This window comes from Meleagris gallopavo, chromosome 1 (assembly GCF_905368555.1).
Source record: "Meleagris gallopavo chromosome 1, MGAL_WU_HG_1.1, whole genome shotgun sequence".
NCBI classification, from domain to species: Eukaryota; Metazoa; Chordata; class Aves; order Galliformes; family Phasianidae; genus Meleagris; species Meleagris gallopavo.
In genome coordinates this window covers 188,807,031-188,825,984 of record NC_139404.1, presented here as the reverse complement: position 1 = coordinate 188,825,984, position 18,954 = coordinate 188,807,031, and the positions used below count along the sequence as shown (strand labels likewise).

Here is an 18,954-nt window from a genome sequence, read left to right as displayed (position 1 = left end):
TCAGTTAAATTTCTCTAGTGACCTTCTACTGCACAGCGCCATGCTACATAAATCAGAAAAAAATCACTTGGATATAAAGAGGAATGGTCTGATATATCATAACTAGAAAATTTATTTGTAAAAAGAACCATCTGGAAAAAATTCCTTCTGCTTGTTTCCCTATACATAATGCAGAAATCTTGCCTCAGAAAGACAAATGAAGACTTACACTCGCAGTCAGAGTTCTCAGTTTCAGGATCTTTGACAGATTCTTGATTCTATAGTAATCAATTGATTTCAAATTGGAAATGAAGATCATTGTTTCACCGTGATTTAAGGAATGAGACAAAATCAGAAAGCAAAAAAGACTCTCCTAAGTTTTAAAGAAAATATTCTGATTTGTAGTTTTTAAAACTACTCACAGAAATGCATTCCCATGCTTACCAAAATTTATTTATATAATGCTGGGGGGAGGAGTCTACTAATTTGTTTCTCATCATATTTACCTATAAATTAAAAAAAAAAAAAATTAATGATAACAGAATTAAGCCAAAATGTAAGGCTTCAAATATTCAGTACTTTAGAAGAACTCAAACAACTTAAATTTTATTGCTGACTGTTGAAATCAGGAGAATTTGAACCAAATGGTAAACGGATTGGTTCCTTTCTAATCTGTTGCTCTGATAGGGAGTGTGGGAAAGGAAATAATTTTTGTAAAAATGCTTTAGTTTCTTGGCTTCTCTACTAAAAAGAATCATTTTGTTTATGGTTATTGTTATCATGGCATAGGCCTTCAAATTAGGTCCAATCATATGCATTTAGGCACAATTAATTACTGCTTCAGGCTTAGAAAAATGAATACTCCAAATTACTTCATGTGATTACAAACCAGAGAGAAGAGTTTAGTCCTGTCTGTTGAATAAATAACAGGACCCATCAGTGTTGGGAGTTAAAAAAGAAGTTCAACAAAACAGTATGCAATTTTTTGTTTGTATCAAATTAGTTAACTAGATAATTCTAGCTATCTTTGTTTCAAATTTTGTATGTAGAGATAAGGCATGTCTTGATGTTACTAGTCAGATCAGTTCTTTACAATCTAAAGAGGTTTAATTTTAGTGAATAACACTGAAGCAAAAATTACCTTTCTGCTTCAAGCCAAAAATAATCTTCACAAAAACACAGCCACCTTGTCTGCAGATGGAGAAAGGCACAGGTTACAATACAAGGCATTATTGTTGAGCTGTAGCTGTTTCTCTATGTAGAAAAATATGAACATGTGAAACTGCAGGATGTCTTGCTTTCATGCAAATGTCCCTAGCAATAATGGATTGTGCAGCAGATCCTTGGCCAAGGTACAAAGATGTGCCACAAATCTCTCCCTCTTCTATCATGCTGACATTCAAAGTATCCAACAGAGAAAAAGGGAAAGTGCCTTGTAAACAAATTACTTCTTCATTTATTATCTGGGAAAAGAAAATAAAGAGGAATGTAATAGAAGAGAGAAGGAAAGAAATATTTGATGGTACTCTGGGACCAGCTGTCACTGACTTGCAAGGCTTTGTTGATGCTGAATGAGGTATTGAGCAACAGCTCAGTTCTTCTGAGCTTGTCCTACAGTTACTTTGCTCATGCTGGTTTTAGTTAAATATATATATATATATATCAGTACTGAGAGGAGAAAAATAAGTTGTTATGTACAACCTGAGCCCTAGCTTTCCAAGGGGATGGTGAGATGATTTGAAAGGGTTTGGAGATGGGTGGCTGGAAGGATAGTTGGGGCATTCAGCCCTCAGCAACCAAGGCATAGCTGCCTGAACACACACAAATATCCTTTACAAACCCATTCAGATTGTCTCCATAAGGACAATGGGAAATCAGAAAACTCTCATTTAGCTTCCAACCCCCTTATTCAAATGCTGTTATTTCACAGATGTCATCTCTCCTTTTAAATTGCTGATTATTTCAGGCAGACATTTGAATTCATATTTCAGTCATGACAGACAATGTGTGCTGCCCGTAAGGTGGTTCTGAAACACACAGATGTGTTTTCCATCCGAATAAGGAAAATGTCTACCTACAAAGTAAAGCAAATTTCTAGCAGAGAGGTACAACCATAAATACTCACATGATCCTGGGGATATGCCACGTTAATCAGGGCACTACTCTGTGTGTTATACAAAGAGATCCACTTAACTTCAGCAAAATATAGAGTCCAAACCCTAAACTGGGCAAAGTCCTTGCAAGGTGAAATATTTCTCCTTCCTCAGCTTGCTTTGTGGTGATTTGACTGTTGTGAAAGCACACAGTATTCCAAAGTGTATTCACAATATACAAACTAATACCCTATATGTGATATTTACTGATATGCAGAAATAACTACTGTCCTGATAATCAAGGAAGCTTACTAAGTTCAAACAACTATTTATGATACCATTAGCTTTGTGCCTAATTTCATAAACAGGAAAGCAGCATTAAGAAGGAAATCACTACTGAATTAAAGCTCAAACTGTTGTCCATTGTTCATTTGCTACAGCACATAGGTTCCTGGTGACATTTAACTAATGAATTTTCTTGATGATTAACTACCCATTATACATAACCATTGTAATGGAAACATATTAGCTCTTGATAAGAGTGAGGTGGTTATGTCATTCCAACAAGTGAGTTGGTTTTTCCTTTTTTCCTTCTCCTTTTTCTTTCATGAATTCAAACAAAGAAAGCTTGGGAAAATATCATTAAAATTCAACAAATTGATGAAAAGAAAATACCGTTCTGCTGAGCAATTAAATGTGTTTAGATGAAGCTTTTTCACTTGCTGTTGAATTAGTAGAAAAGTAGAACACAGACATGGATATAAGCTAGATCCTACTGAAGAATATTTACTGAAGGTGACTTATTGAAATATCCACCCCTTGAGAGAAGGTGAAACCTTCAGGGTGGAATGTGTTGAATAATTCATTCTATGATAGTTCCCAAAGCAGTGTGACCTGCGACCTTAGCTGTTAACGAACACCAGGGGAGCCTGGTATGCTGACTAAGGAAAAAACAACATGGAGTGTAGAGTAGGGTGGAGGTCCCATGGCCAAATTCAGTGATCATTCTGCAGGGACAGGGCTTTGATGATTCTATTGGAACTGTTAAGCTAACTTGTTTTCCTGAGCTGGCAGTTTTCCATCTTTCTGTCAAAAACGTGTTTTCAACTCAACTTTGCAAGACCATGGTCTGTATGACCAGAGTCACTCAAACTTCACCTGAAAGTATGAAAAAAGTATAAAATGGTTTAAGAGAGAAGAAACTTTGGAGGCAGAATAGTGAGGAAGGTACCATTACGGACAAACCAGTATCAGTTGAAGAACTGAGCCCCTGCTCCCATAGGGACACCTGCTGAGTAAGATTCTCATACTAGGTTATGCTGAGTACTTCCCAGGGAACTTAGAAATCTCTATAGAGTTACTCCTTGATTTAATGCTATCGCACTTGGCCATACTGTTCATGTTCTTGGTTAACCTCACATGCTTTGCAGATAGTCGGTTTATCACCAGCAATCCCAAAGAATTTGTAATCTGTTGCTTTAATAAATTGTGCTAGTCAATATTCGAGTTGTGAGCACTCTCACTGGGCACAGACAAAAGCCTTAAAAGTGGTCATAAGAGCCCATTGAATTGCAGCTATACGAATTTGGCAGTGTGCTATTTGCGAATCTGTAGTAATGATATTTCATATATTGAATGCAACTGGATTTATAGTGCTGAATTGAGCTTTGCTCAGGATCTCAGATCAGACACACCCAGCCCCTCCAGTATTCAAGGACAGGATATAATGTAATGGGCTTATTTTCTGTCAAACTTCTCTGTCCTTTTCATGTGACATCTACTTCATTATAATTGTAATTATACAGAGCACAATCCAGAAATGAGTCAAAACAAAAAAATAAAGGGCCACGTGTACTTTGCAGCCCTGTTTCTCTTAGAACCCATCTTTTAATTATCTGTAGATGTTTTCTGTCTTCTCTTTTGCCCCTTTGCACTGCAATTCACATTCTGAGAATGCTCTGCTGTTGCTTAAACTGTACTGACATCTTGTGGCGTGGAATTTGTAGGATCCTAAAAACTAAACCTTCATAAAATACAAATTGTCTTGTTTGCTTTTATGCAAATATTTCCTTCTTTGTCTGTTACCTTTGGAGCTAGTTAGTGTTTACTTGCTTGCTTGCAACCAAAGATGGGGTGAATGGTGTGCATAAACACAGCAGCATATTTCAAAAAATGTATTTACCATTATAAATCACAGAATCACAGAATGGCCAGGGTTGGAAGGGATCTCAAGGATCATGAATCTCCAACCCCCCTGCCACAAGCAGGGCCACCAACCTCCCCATTTCATATTAGACTAGGCTGCTCAGGGCCCCATCCAATCTGGCCTTGAACACCTCCAGGGATGGGGCATCCACAGCCTCTCTGGGCAGCCTGTTCCAGCACCTCACCACTCTCTCTGTAAAGAATTTCCCCCTGACATTCAACCTAAATCTTCCCTCCCTCAACTTCAAACTATTTCCCCTTGTCCTGCTGATATGCAGGCATAAATATCAGAAGTTCTTTTCAACACTCAGGAGCACCTGCCAGTGCAGTGAAACTGCTTTAAGGCTGAGGTGAACTTGAAAAATATCTATTTAAAATGTTTGAGTTATCATGACAAAGTAAGATTTTCCACTATAAAAGCAGATGCTGCATCTGAAGCCTGTTGATTAAAAAGCCCGTGTGGGTGAACAGGCACACGCTCTCACACACATGTACCAAAAGAGAATGCTATTAATTTCCTAGCTGCAGTTTTATCACCTTGGCAACAGCAAAGCATTTAGAAAAACTTCAGGTCTTTTCATCATTGAAAATGGAGACAAAATGCTGGCAGTAATCATCAGCTGAATAAAGATCTCTTAGTGGAAGTTCATATACAAAATAGATTATACAAGAGCAAAGAAGAGTCCTACGAGTATAGTAAATTCCAAATAATTTTTTCATCTTTTCAAAATAAGAAGAGATAGTTTGAGATGGTCCAAAGAGACCCAGAGAGACTCAAGGAGTGTTTCCATCTTGAGGTTCAACAAAGCTATATACAGAGTCCTAAGGGAATTAGAGTTCTGAGGGAAGTAGCTGATGTAATCCCCAAGCCACTCTCAATGATATTTGAAAAGTCATGGCGGTCAGGTGAAGTTCCTGAAGACTGAAAAAAAGGCAAAGCTGCTCTCACTTTTAAGAAGAGTAGGAAGAATGATCCAGATCAGTACCAAACTGTCAGCCTCATCTCTGCGCTGAAAAAGATCATGTAGCAGATCCTCTTGGAAGCTATGCTAAGGCACATCAAAGAGACAGAGAAGATACAAGACAATGGGCGAGATTTCTCCTGCCTGACCTACAGTGGCAAAATTGCATCATTGAACAAGTGAAGAGGCATTATGCCATCTATCTGGTCTTTTGCAAGGACATTGATACAATCCTCCATATCTTTCTCTCCAAATTGAAGGATAAGTATTTGATGGGTAGACTGTTTGATGAATGAGGAAATGGTTGCAAGATCATATTGAGAGTGGTGGTCAGTGGTTCAATATTGGTATGAAGATCAGTGAAAAACAATGTTCACTAGGGGTCTGTACTGGGACTGATGTTCTTCAATATTTTCACCAAGTCCTCACTCTCAGCAAGTTACAGATGACACCAAGCTACGTGATGCAGTCGACATGCCTGAGGGATGGGATGTCATCCAGAGACACCTAGACAGGCTGAGCAGCAGGTCCAGGTGAACCTCACTAGTTCAAAAATCCAAGTGCAAGGTCTTGCTCTTGGGTCACAGCAACTCCCACTATCAATACAAGCTGATAGAAGAAAGGATAGTGCAGCATCTGATGCATGGACTCAGATGTGAGTGATCCAAATTGTTTGTTACAAGTTCTCACATCACTTATATACCTTCACAGGTTTTCTTTTTCTAGCTTTCCCATCCACCCCTACAACTTTCCCATCCACCTTTACCTATCAGCAGAGCATTCTACAAAACACTCTTCAACCATTCACACAGGTGTTTATCCAGTCATAGCCACAAGTCGTTGTTTCTTCTTCTAGAGGTGTCCTTGGTTCTCATGCTGTTTATCTTGCTCCACAGCTTCTGCTCTGAACAGTTTTTCTTGTATTCCCACAGGATAGAACAGAGCCCTGACAAAATGGATTTAGGTACACTGGTGAATAGCAAGTTGGACAGGAGCAAGCAATGCAGCGTGTCCTCGAGACCCACACAGCCAACCATATCCTGGACTACATCAAAAGAAACATGGTCAGCAGGGTGAGAGACTTGATACTGCCCTTCTACTCTGTTCATTCAGTATTAGGCCACAAAAATGATCCAAGGGATGGAATGTCTCCCCTGTGAGGGCAAGCTGATAGAGCTGGGGCTTTTCAGCCTGAAGAAGAGAAGGATGTGGATAGACCTGAAAGTGGTCTTTCAGTATTTAAGGGGGGGGGGGTACCAGAAGAAGAATACAAACTCTCTAGTGAGGTCTGTCATGACAGGATAAGGGGAAAGGGTTTAAACTAAAAGAGGGGAGATTTAGACTGGATATAAGAAAAAAGTTTGATAAGGATAGTGAAGCATTGGCACAGGTTTCCCAGAGATATGATGAATGCCCAGCTCCTGGGGACACTCAAGATCAGGTTGGATGGGGCTCTGGGCACCCTCTGAAGCTGTAGGCGTTCCTGTTCATTGCAGAGGAGTTAGACAATCCTTTATAGCAGAGGTTCACATCACACAGTAGAACCTGAAAAATTCTTGTTTTTTCTCTACATACATAATACATTAATTATCTATACATTTGTATATTTATCTGCACAGGATCCTTTCAAGAGAGAGAAGCATTACCATATTTATTTTATAGATGGAGAATTGACACAGGAAGAGACTAAGTTGGTACTCTGGGGGCACCTATGAGCAATACCTCAGTGCCTATGGAGGTATCATTAAAAAGATGAGCCAAGTTTCATCAGTGCAGGGTACGCACTTCCATGTCAGATGTCATTCTGTCAGACTGTCCTCTGCTGCCATCTGTTGCATAGCCACAAAATGTAACAGAATACTGGTGGGAAAATTCAACCTCTACTGCCATCCCACCAATATCCACTTTGCCCAAATCATGGGCAAACATAATAAAATAGGAGGCATTATTTTCAGAGTAGCCCTCATATATCTTGGTCTCTGGATGTTTTCAAAATCCCACTAAGCAATGACGAGCAATCTGGTCTAAATTCAGTGCTCATCCTGATTTAAGGAGAACACAGAAATAGATTTCTCAATTTTTATTCAAACCTGAATGACTGTAGTTCTGTTGATCTATATATATCACTGACATTTCACTTAGTACTTAAAAAATGCTACTATACAATAACAATCAGTATCCGTATTTATAACTGCTTGTTGGCATTGTCAAATGAAAATGTGTTGAATTCTTCTAAAAACCAACTATATAGAAAGGACTCACTGACACTAGATAAGGTTCACCAAAGTAACTAGAACTTTCAACACTTTTTTTAGAGAGAATTTTTTTTTTTTTCCAAAAAAGCTGTCTCTCCAAAATATAGTGGTATCTTCCTATAGTGCTTTAAATTAAGTTTAGAAATTATAAGGAGCTAGAGGCAACTGTCCGTTTGAATTCATTTTAATTAACAACATGATCAAATTCTAATAACTTGTCTTAAGGAATCATAAAAAATGGATAAAATTGATTCTGAAGCTTCTCTTTCCGTCCTTGCAGAAATACAGAAATATCCAAGCTATAAGAAAAAACTGGTAAACTACCTGCTAAGTGATTAATGCAGAAAAATATTTCAGGGGACTGTGATTTATTTATAGTTAAAAGTTTCTGAGCGAAGAGATCCCCTTTGCAAGAAATAAGCTGCCAAAAGCCCAGAAAGTAGGTTGATTTGGCAGTGCAAAGCAATCCTAGACGAATTACTTAAACTCATCTTGGGCTTTGGAAGCTTGTGTCTTTAGATGTGTTTGAAGTAGATTCTTGGGAGAAAACTGAAATCTGTGTTGAGGGGAAACCTCATTTATTTTAGACTTCTATGGACTCCTGAAATTAGTGGAATACTTTTTTATCATTCTTTATACTGAGTACAATTTTTACATATTTCTGATTTTCACCACAAATCATTCACAATTATGTATACTTCGTATATATATTTCTTGTTATAGTGGTTAATTCTTAGAGGTACTGCTGACCTGCAGAGAGTAATTTGACCTTTGTAATAATTTAGCTTAATGCTACTCACAAGAACATATCCCTTATGCACTACTTACAACATCTTTAATTTAGTGTTCCTCCAAACCCACCATAATACATAACATTATGTTTTCTAAGCAGTGACTGGAGTTAGGTTATAAAATATATAGTATGGGTATTAAATTTCTGGTATGATAAGATATAAGCCATGCAGACTATTTTAGTAACATTAATGGTATGAATATTTATATTTTCTACTACTAAAGAATTTTAGGTGCTAATATGATTTTTCTATAATGTTTGAAAGGTCATGGAGTACAAGAGAACTGCCTGAAGACTGGAGGAAAACCAACGTCGCTTCAGACTTCAAAAAAGGCAAGAAGGAGGAGCTGAGAAAACTACAAGTCAGTCAACCTCACCTCTATCCTCGGGAATATGATGGAACAACAAGCAAGCAGAAGAAAAGAAGGTTATCAGGAGCAGACAACATGGATTCACCAAGGAAAAGTTGTGTTTGGCCAAGCTGGTTGCCATCTATGATGTCACAATTACCTGGGTAGATGAGAGGAGGGCAGTGAATGTTGTGTACTGTGAGTTCAGCAACACTTTAGACATGGTCTCCCATAACATACTCATAGGTAAGCTTAGGAGATGTAGGATAGATGAGTAGACAGTGAGGTGGATTGAAAACTGGATGACTGGTAGAACTCAGAGGGCTATGATCAGTGGCACAGAGTCTGGTAGGAGGTATGTAACTAGAAGTGTTTTCCAGAGGTCAGTACTGAGTCTAGTCTTGTTCAGCATCTACATCAGTGATCTGGATGAAGTGATAGAGTGCACTCATAGCAAGTTTGATGATGATGCAAAGCTGGGAGAAGTGGCTGACATACCAGAAGATTGTATTATCACTCAGTGAGACCTGGACAGCGTGGAGAGTTAGACAGATAGGAACCTTTGGCAGATTAGAATAGGCCACACCTGGGGAGAAGGAGTAACTTCACACATCAGTACAGGTCTGGAGATGACCTGAGGCAAAGGAGCTCTGTAAAGAAGGACTTGGGCGTCCTGGTGGATGGCAAGACAACCAGGAACCAGCAATGTACCCTTTGATCTAGAAGTCCAAAGGTGCATTAAAAAGAGTGTGGCCAGCAGGTCTAGGGAGGTTATATTCCCCCTCCACTCTGTCCTCGTGAGGACACACCTGGACTACTGTGTTCACTTCTGGGCTCCTCAGTTCAAGATAGGGAACTGCTGGAGAAAGTCTAGTGCAGGACAACAGATTATTAGGTGCCTGGAGCATCTCCCATATGAGGCTGAGAGGATCTTATCAACACTTATGAATATTTAAAGTGTATGTATCAAGAGAGTGGGGCCAGGTTCTTTTCAGCGGTGCCCAATGGGAGAACAAGGGGCAATAGGCACAAATATGAAGTCCCATCTAGGGCTGAGTTGAGCAATGCCATTAAGTGAGGAAGAATCACTGCATTTATGACGTGGCAACACAGGGTGGAGACGAGGAAGGGCAGATGGCCTGAACAAGGCAACATGACTTCCTGTAGAAGGCTATGAAGCTGAGGGATATTGGCCATGAGACTAGTTGGGTATCAGTCAGCACATGTTAAGAAGTTACTTTGCTAGCAGGACATCAGTGAGTGAGCAGTTCTGTTATTATCAATCAGTAGGTGGTAAGTAATTGCATAGCATATGTATGTATTCATATATTATCATCACATCCTTATTTCTACTTTCCTTATCTTAGTAAGTCGTGTTTATCTCAATCCACAACTTCTGTTTTGTTCCAACTCTCATCCCTCATCCCATCTGGGGAGGAATGAGTAAACAACTGTGTTGTGCTCAACTGCCTGCTGGGTTAAACCACAGAAGAGAGTGACACAGACCTGGAACAGGTTAACCAGAGAGGGATGAGAGTCTCCTTCTCTGGAGATATTCAAAGCCCACCTGGATGCTTTTCTAGGCAACCTACTGTAAGGAACCTGCTTTAGCAGGGGCTAGAGTTTGATGATCCCCAGAGGTCCATTCCAGTTCCTACAATTCTGTGTTCCTATGTTTCTTATAAAATAAAAGAATGTCAGTGTAAGATCATAACAAACTGCAGAGATATTCATTGTGCTCCTATATTACTCCAATTAATATAATGTTTGAGATTTACAGTTAAAGTACAAGGACGATCTGGAAAAAAGTTGTGTTGGGATCACAAACAGAAGTTGTCTTTAGAAAAGTATTATCTTGCACTTTTCTCAAGCCTTGATTTTACTCTCATTTCACTCAGTCGAAAACTGATTCATTTTGGAATGAAGACCACAGGCATTGATAGTTGTGTTGTATTTTGCACTGCCTCAAAGACAAAGAGTAGAGCCTTCAGAGATCTGATGTCCTGAGGAAACAGTTCAAACAAATTCTGTAATGTGTCACTGGAGAAATCCTTCAGAACAAATATAAAAAAAAAAAAAAAATAGAAATTAATGTTTTCTTTCTCTGTTTGTCGCATATCAGCTGAGTATATTAATTCCAGTTGATCCCTTTTAGTAAATCTGAATAAAATATAGAAGTTAATGAATGAGAAAAATATTTCCTACTGAAATATTCTTTAAAACAAAAGAATTAAAATGTCAACAAAAGGATTTAAGTAATATATATATATATACACATATACATATATATATATATATATATATATACACACACACACACACACACATACAGGAAAATACAGATGCTTACTTTACTGATTCTAAATATCTGCCTCCTAAGAGTGGACATATCACTACCATCAGAATCAAAAACAATTTCTTAAAAAGTTGAGAAGATGTTGATGAACTTAGTTAAAACAGATTGCTTCTTTATGCATCTACGTATGTATGTTTATGCATGTATGCATGTATTTTTGTTGTTTGTTGTGAGGTGTTAATGACAAAAGGGTAATTTCATCTGCATTTTTTTTCCCAATACAGAATGTTTCCCATTCACAGCCATGCTTCCCAAATAAGTGTTATGTGATAAAAATTCTTTTCAAGCCATTTAATAACAGAGAAACTTTTGGATTTCAAGACTTTTTTTTTTTTCCCTCTCATTGGAATGTTTACATTTGTTTTTCAATGTTTACAATGTGTGTACATTTATTACAACATACAAGACTCAGCCATGCAATTTCACACAGGTGATGGCAGCAGGCACCAACCAAGCAAGAATCCAATTTGTAAAAGCTTCCACTTTATCACATCACCCTTGAAGGATGCTCTATGCAGTAACTATATGAGCTATCCATAATAAATGATCCACAGGGAAAAATGATTAATCATATCTGCAGTTGTTAGTTTAGCAAGGTAAAACACATCCCAGTGCCTTACTGATATATATTTAGAGGCACAAATTCAATGACCAAAGTGGATGGATAAAAAATCCCTATGTAATTTAAGAAAGTTCTTTGTTAAAGAAAAGCCATGAAGACAACTTCCTATAGCACAATCAAATGAGCATGGGAAAAGTGTGATCTCTTCTGGCACATACATGGACTGGTCAGATGGCTGATATTTGCAACAAGTATAGGATCATGCTAAACAGATGGCACAAAAAAAAACATTTCTTTTTTTGCTCTATTTCGCAAAAGAGAAAACAACTGACACATGATGTGCCGTGACATATTGTCCCAGCCTGCTCTGCATTTAGCTGTAACATTTCATAATACTTTTTTCTTCAAATGAGATGTTACAAAGCAGACTTGATCTCTAACATCCTTCCCTCTACCACTAAAGTTTCTTAGGTATTTGTTTTCTTTCTCATTAAAGCAATTTAGCAATTTTGGCCAAATTTCTTTTGCTGTTATATCAGGTACCAGCAGATAATATATAGGCATGAGCATACTGATAATTTTTCCCCAGCAAACTTTTACTGTGATTCATCACAATTCATTTCATGTAAAGGAAGTATAACATGAAACACAAATCTAGGCATCTGTTTACTTCTGAGTAATTAGTGAAAGATATAATGTCCGCACTAAAATTTCTTTCTCATACAGTAACTGGAATTCATCAGAGTAAGATCCAAGCACCTTAATTGTCAAAGAAACTTGTGCTTTTATCTTCTGAATTTCCCTTCCCAAGGTTATGCAGTATGATTTAAGATTCTGGATTACAGTAGATAATATTCTGAATATTAACCAGCTATAACACAAATTCTTAAAAGTATCCCACCAGAACTTTTCAAAATACAATTGGTCCTTTTTCCTTTTTTTTTTTTTTTCTTCAAGAAGTATCATAAAACTCCTCATCTCTTCCTTCCCAACGATCTAGCATTTCTGTACAATGAGATACTGTACTTTATAACAGTCTATTGAACGCCCCAGTCAGCATTCTCCCCTCATTACAATTTAATGTTTATTATTTACAGCTTACGCTTTTCTTACTGCATCATGATATTATTCTTTCATCATGTAACAGCAATATGAACACATCAAAGTCCTATGTTACTGAAAAGTCTGCAATTATCAATCCCTGAAGTATTACATTTTTCCTCTTAAAACAGCAGTGCATTATATTTTTCTTCCACTAAGATTCTTTAAGCCATTAGTTTGACTGAATAACACTACAAATGACCACTTAGTCACTGAGTATTTTTTCTGTTCTAATTCCAGTTATTAATCTCTTATCTGAAAGTAAGCAGCTTTTCTGTTTTCATTATAACTCCTTTTTTTTTTTTTTTTTTTTAAGTGTTATAAAATGCACAGGATGAGAAGTGACTAATGAAAAATAAACAAAAAAAAAAACCCTTTCAAAGTATTTCTGAAATGTCAATTAGGTTATTTGTTAAATTTCTAACTTCACTGTTTCAGTAAAAGAACATGTTTTAGACTGAAACACTAGTTAGAGAATTTCAAGACACTATCTACATGATCTTACTTGTAACATTTATTATTCTATTTCTGGGGTGCTTTGCTTTGTTGCTTATATTGTATTATGTTTTCCCAGTGAAGAATGGAGATAAAAACATTTTTTTTCCCTAATTTATTTGATTTTTGAATCTAAATTTTTTTGAAAAGGACTTTGGCTCAGGAGATTTGAACTCTATTAATCTCAGACAAGTAATTTCATTTTTGTTTTCCCACTGGTCCTCCTTCTCTCTCTCATTAGCTAATGAGATATTGGGACCCCAAATTCAGATAGGACCTCTTTAACACAATATAATAGTCTCCTAGATTACTACTTCATACACAGCAACTGAGTGGAGAAAAAAAACAATCAGGAAAAGTAAACCAACTAGATGAACTATTAAATCTTACAGAAGTTTAAATCTTATCTTGGAGATTCAGATGTAATGATCAACTGTAGAACACATTAAATACAGACAGCATAATTCTTCTTTACCTCAGAGCACAATGTATGTTCTGAATACAGAACCACAGCTTCATTTTAAATGTTCCTTGTATTTTCTTCTTAAAATAATGTTAAATTCCCACCGAATCACAGAATCGCCAAGGTTGGAAAAGACCTTCAAGATCATCCAGCCCAACCATCCACCTATCACCAATAATACTCACTAAACTATGTCCCTCAACACAAAATCCAAACGTTCCTAAACGTTCTCATTTCGAATTAAGTATTTACACAGGGTTTAACTGCCTTTCCATATAATTTTATTGGACTAGATTCTTGTTTATAAATCCAGAAATATAATTTACAGTTGCATTTTATATTTTTTACAAAATATAAATAAGGAACTCATAAAACAAGCTGGGCACTAAACTTGTTTGGAATGGAATTCCAAATGGAATGGAATGGATTTGCAAAAGATCTTAGTTATCTAGGTTGGCATCAAGCCAGATATATTTTCTGATTTCACAGTATACAGAGAGACAAGTCCTGTCTCTAAAAATCCTATCAAACAGGATCTTACAGGTTACCTAGCAAAGCAAAAAGTATTGATTATCTGATACCATCTCCAAGGCAAAGAAAGTCCTGTTCAAGAATATTTAACTCAAATGGCAAGATAACAATATCCATCTTGAGTTCTTCATAATAATTCTAGTCAAGAAAGCCAAGAATGAGACAGACAGCTGTCACAAAAACAGCTGTGAAGTATTAGTAGATCACCACATTATCTAAATGAGGTTTACACCTACACATTGGCTATCATTGCTTCTTTACAAAAACATAAATAAAGTGCACTGGACAACCTTGGTATCATCTCCAAAATGTATTATTCCAGTTTGAACAGCAGATAGATTGCTTTCATTCTCTGCTGTTTTCAGTGATAAAGATCAGCATTCATAATCTACACCTTGCAATTTTTGGTCAGAAATCGCTAATTCATTTTTACTAATGTCTGTAGATGTGATTAAGAATCAGAAAGGTATATGTTCTGTTTCTACTTCCATAGATTTACAAATGCATAAGCAGCACTAAAAAAGTTCCTTTTGAGTTACCATGGATTTACATCATTATTTTCTTTCTTGAATATACGTATGTTGTAGAGTAAATAACGGTTTTATAAAGTCATTCCATTTACAAATAGAAATTATGTGGCTAAACAGTAGATTTCTATGGCAAAAATATTTAAGAGCTCTTTGTGACAGTCATAGATTTTTCTAATTTATTATTATTTTTTTTACTCCATATCTTATTTGAAGAGCTAGTAGTGTATAAGAGTATAAGAAATGATAGGACATTTCACTGCATTTAAAACTAATATGGAAGCAGATTCAATGTAGAGATGCACAATGAAGAGACAGGAGAAAAAAAAATTCACATTCTAAAGCTACAAAGAAAAAAAAAGAATCATTATATGATTTAACAGGTAGGCTGTGAAACTCACCTTCATGGGACACACTGAGCAACCTTATCTACCTTTGAAGTCAGCCCTCAGCTGAACACAGCTTTGAAACAGCTGATCTGGTGAAGTTTGTACCCATCTAAATATTTTGAAATCTGGTGTCTGTTTCACTTTACTCACTCAGGAATTACTTACTCCAAAATTTTCAATAAAAATTTCCCTTTCAGAATTGTCAAAACAAACACTATTTGGCAGAGCAAATTCTCAGCTACATAACACTATTTTTTGACAAGGTCACCACTGTTAGCTATGCTTTCTTACTGACAAACAAGAGCATAAATGCCTCACTTGTAAAAATCTGCATCAGCAAAGGTGACCCACTGCTTCTGTCACCACTGCTAAAATGCACCATCCACTATCTCAGTGTGCTCACATACACTATTTGGTCTCCATAAATTTTCAGTAAGCATCAATGAATGCCAGTGGTGAAATATCTTTTTGCATGGAGGAATTCAATGACATACTTTCCATTCATCTACAAGTCCATGTCAGATCATATTTTGTCAGACTGCTCCTCTGCTGACATCTGTTTCAAGGCAACAAAATATAACAGAATATTTGTGGGAAGGTTCAACCTCTACTGCCATCCCATCAACATTCTCTTCTGATGTGGGACAAAATAATAAAATAGGAGGCATTACTTTTGTATCAGCCCTCATACTTCACTGGATGAAAACAATTAAAAAACAATTCAAAGATTGAACTTGGAAAGTCCACAAATTATATAGCAAAACTAGAACCGATTATCACTAAAAAAGTTTTTGAAAAATATAATATAATACTATAGAAGTCCTAAATCTCCCAATAGAAATACATTCCAATCTCCATTTTCATCTTACAAATGGTAAATTGCTGTGGTATCACAGAGTCATAGATTGACTGAGGTGGGAAGGGACCTCTGGAAGACATCTGGCCCAAATTCCCTGCTCAAGCAGAGTGCCTAGAACAGGCTGCCCAGGACCATGCCTATGTAGCTCTTGAATAATTCCAAGGATGGAGATTCCACCACCTCTGGAAAACCTGCTTTAGTATTCCATCAACCACACAGTATAGATGTGATTCTTCATGCTTGGATGGAACTTCTCTTGTTCCAATTTGTGCTCACTGCATTCTGCCTTATCACTGGGCAACATTCAAAAGTGTCTGGCTTTTCTACTTTTCATTGCATTATATTCAACATTTCCTTGTAAAAACAGGAAAACACAATTACTGATGTTTCACATAAAATAAGTAGATAAATATTGCAGTTTTGAGAGTCATGTTCCAGCATGGCTTACAAATGCCTTAAAGAAAATGTACAAAAATGATGATGTTGAGATAGGAACTAAAGGAAAATGAAAGTGCTACGAATATACTGACATGATTAAAACCAGAAAGTCACCTTGTCCTGTTTATGAGTAGTTCAAACCAAATGAAGTGCTCAGAATCATTCTATTTATCAGAGGTGTTAGTCAGGAAGGAGAGACAACTCCTGAGAATAATTTTTATCAGAAATAGAATGAATTGCCCTTTGGAGATGCTTCTTTAACCTCACTGACTAAGAGAAGAGCCTATTCCTCACTTCACATTACCATGTTAGCCAGGAAGAAAGTAGGGTTAGCTCATAAAACAGCTTTTTTTTTTTTTTTTTTTTTTTTTTTTTTTTTTTTTTTTGTAGTTAAAGAACTGCAGTGAGTTGAATAAGCATAAGGCAGCACTACAAATACTAATGGAATAAAAGTTGAAACAGTTGGAGAAAAAAATACATATATTTGCAAAAGCATTACAGTATTACTGAACACTCTTATTCCATTAAAACTACTTGAGTACAACTATAATAAATTTGTGACAGTGAGATGAGAACCTGGATCTGGCCTTTTATCTAATGCTCTAACAACGCGTGCATCACCATCATAAAATATAATGGGTCAACAGACATTTTGCAAATGGAGCACATGCCCCATCGCACACCTCCTTCCCATGCAAGTGAAGTCTTTTCCGCAACATAATGGGGTGATGTCCACCATTTTGCCTTTGTTTTCAGATCTCAGATCATGGTGGACGTTACGCAATGTGTGTCATTTTTAACTTGCACAGTTCAATACAAAATCCAGTTCAACAGCAAGTGTCTTTGTAAAGGTTGTAGAACTGATATACTGCCATAGACTTATTCAGCTGGATTATATCCAGGTTGAGAGAGATCTCTGACTTGGACACTTGGACAATTTTTAGATCTTAGATGTTGTTCAACTAGATAGCAAAATGTAGAATATACATAAGAGCACTCAGCTTAACATTGTCAAGTGAACTTTCTTATTTTGGTTCTGGCAAGATTTTCTATTCCTTCTTGAAGCCTTCTGTGAGCTATTTCCAGAGGAATGAGCTCCTAGCATTAAAGCACCACAGCTACAAGAGACCCAGAGAATCAGACTGAATCATAGAATCTCTGAAATAGAGATTCTTTGCAGGCAAGAGAGAGGCAAAAAAAACAAGCCAACAATACTACATTATTCGCTGCTTGATTTGATTTCTGGTCAGCAGTGCAATTTCCTAAAAACGAACTGTGACATTTCCTACAGCTGCTTCCTGAGCATATAAAAAAGGAATCAGGTAGCTTGGGACAGCCATAGGGGAAAATATTTACATGCTCTAGGTCTGTAAACAGTGCAAGGAAAAAAAAATAACCAATGTGATGTGATGTGATGAAATTCAATTATATTGATTCTCTTTCAGCAAAACAGAAAGAACATTATGTTTAAAAATGCATGGCAAGAAGCCACTCTTGTTATCATTTGACAATTTGAAATAAACATTATCCATTCTCAATATGGGTTTAAGATTGCAATCTTGTGTTGAACAGATGTTGAACTTAATAGAAAAATGGGTTAAAAATGGCATCTTTCTGATGGCGTTTCATGCTTATGTTTTAATAGAGCCACCTGTGTAACCTTCCTTTAAACATTATTTTTTAACATGTATACAATTTTATTCCTTTGATTTGGTTGACTAACTTAGTCAATCTTTTCACTAGAAAAAGAGCTCTAAACACATAAACAAAACAATAGAAAATTAATAACAATGCTCCTTAGTTGAGGCAATTTAATAGAAGTGGATCTACGTTTTTTTATGGCACATTACATATATTTTGTTTCTGTCGTTCACTTGAAGTATATTTTTCACAGCAAAATCTCATAATGTTTTATGCAAATATTCTGTCAAGGATCAATAAGCAAGTTGATTTGATGGCTTCTCTTTGTATAACATGTTCAGATTATTTGAATCAACGTCTTGTGATGACAGTGATAAAGGATGCCTCATGCTTTGAGTGCAAGAGCAGCTTAAAATAATTATATTTGCATTGTATGGCAAGAAATTGTACTGTATATTAAGTTGGAGAAATACCTGTTTAGTGTCTCATTTACATTGATAATTATTTTAGTAGCTTTTTTTTTTTTTTAATTGTTTCTTCAAAATATTAAAAGAACTATTTGATGGCCTATATTTTACTTTTCATTCTATTGAAAGTTAACTAAAAACATTAAAAACAATAGAGTTATATATAACTATAAACATAGTCATCAGAGATAATAGTAACTCCTTCAATATAATAAATATATTTCAACTCAGCAAATTCTTAATTTTAAAACAGAGTTATCAAGCCAGCTACTACTGAAGCTGACTAAAAGCTTTTTTTTGAACTGGATGGAAGACAACCTGGACTTGACAAATATCTTGACACAACAAATATCTCTAAACCCATCGGATTTTAAATACTGCATATGTATCATAACGCTGACACCACATGCACTTCTGCCAAGACAGTTTATGAGTTTTAGGAATGACAGATGAACTACACTGCTGAGAGTTCTGCAGCAACATTTCCA

At 36.4% G+C, this 18,954-nt stretch overlaps 1 long non-coding RNA gene across 2 annotated transcripts in view; it reads right to left on the bottom strand.

Annotated features, from left to right (window-relative positions):
- The window catches only part of LOC146545836 (uncharacterized), a 503,527-nt gene that overhangs the window by 275,685 nt on the left and 208,888 nt on the right, over nt 1-18,954 (bottom strand). The window lies entirely within an intron of this gene.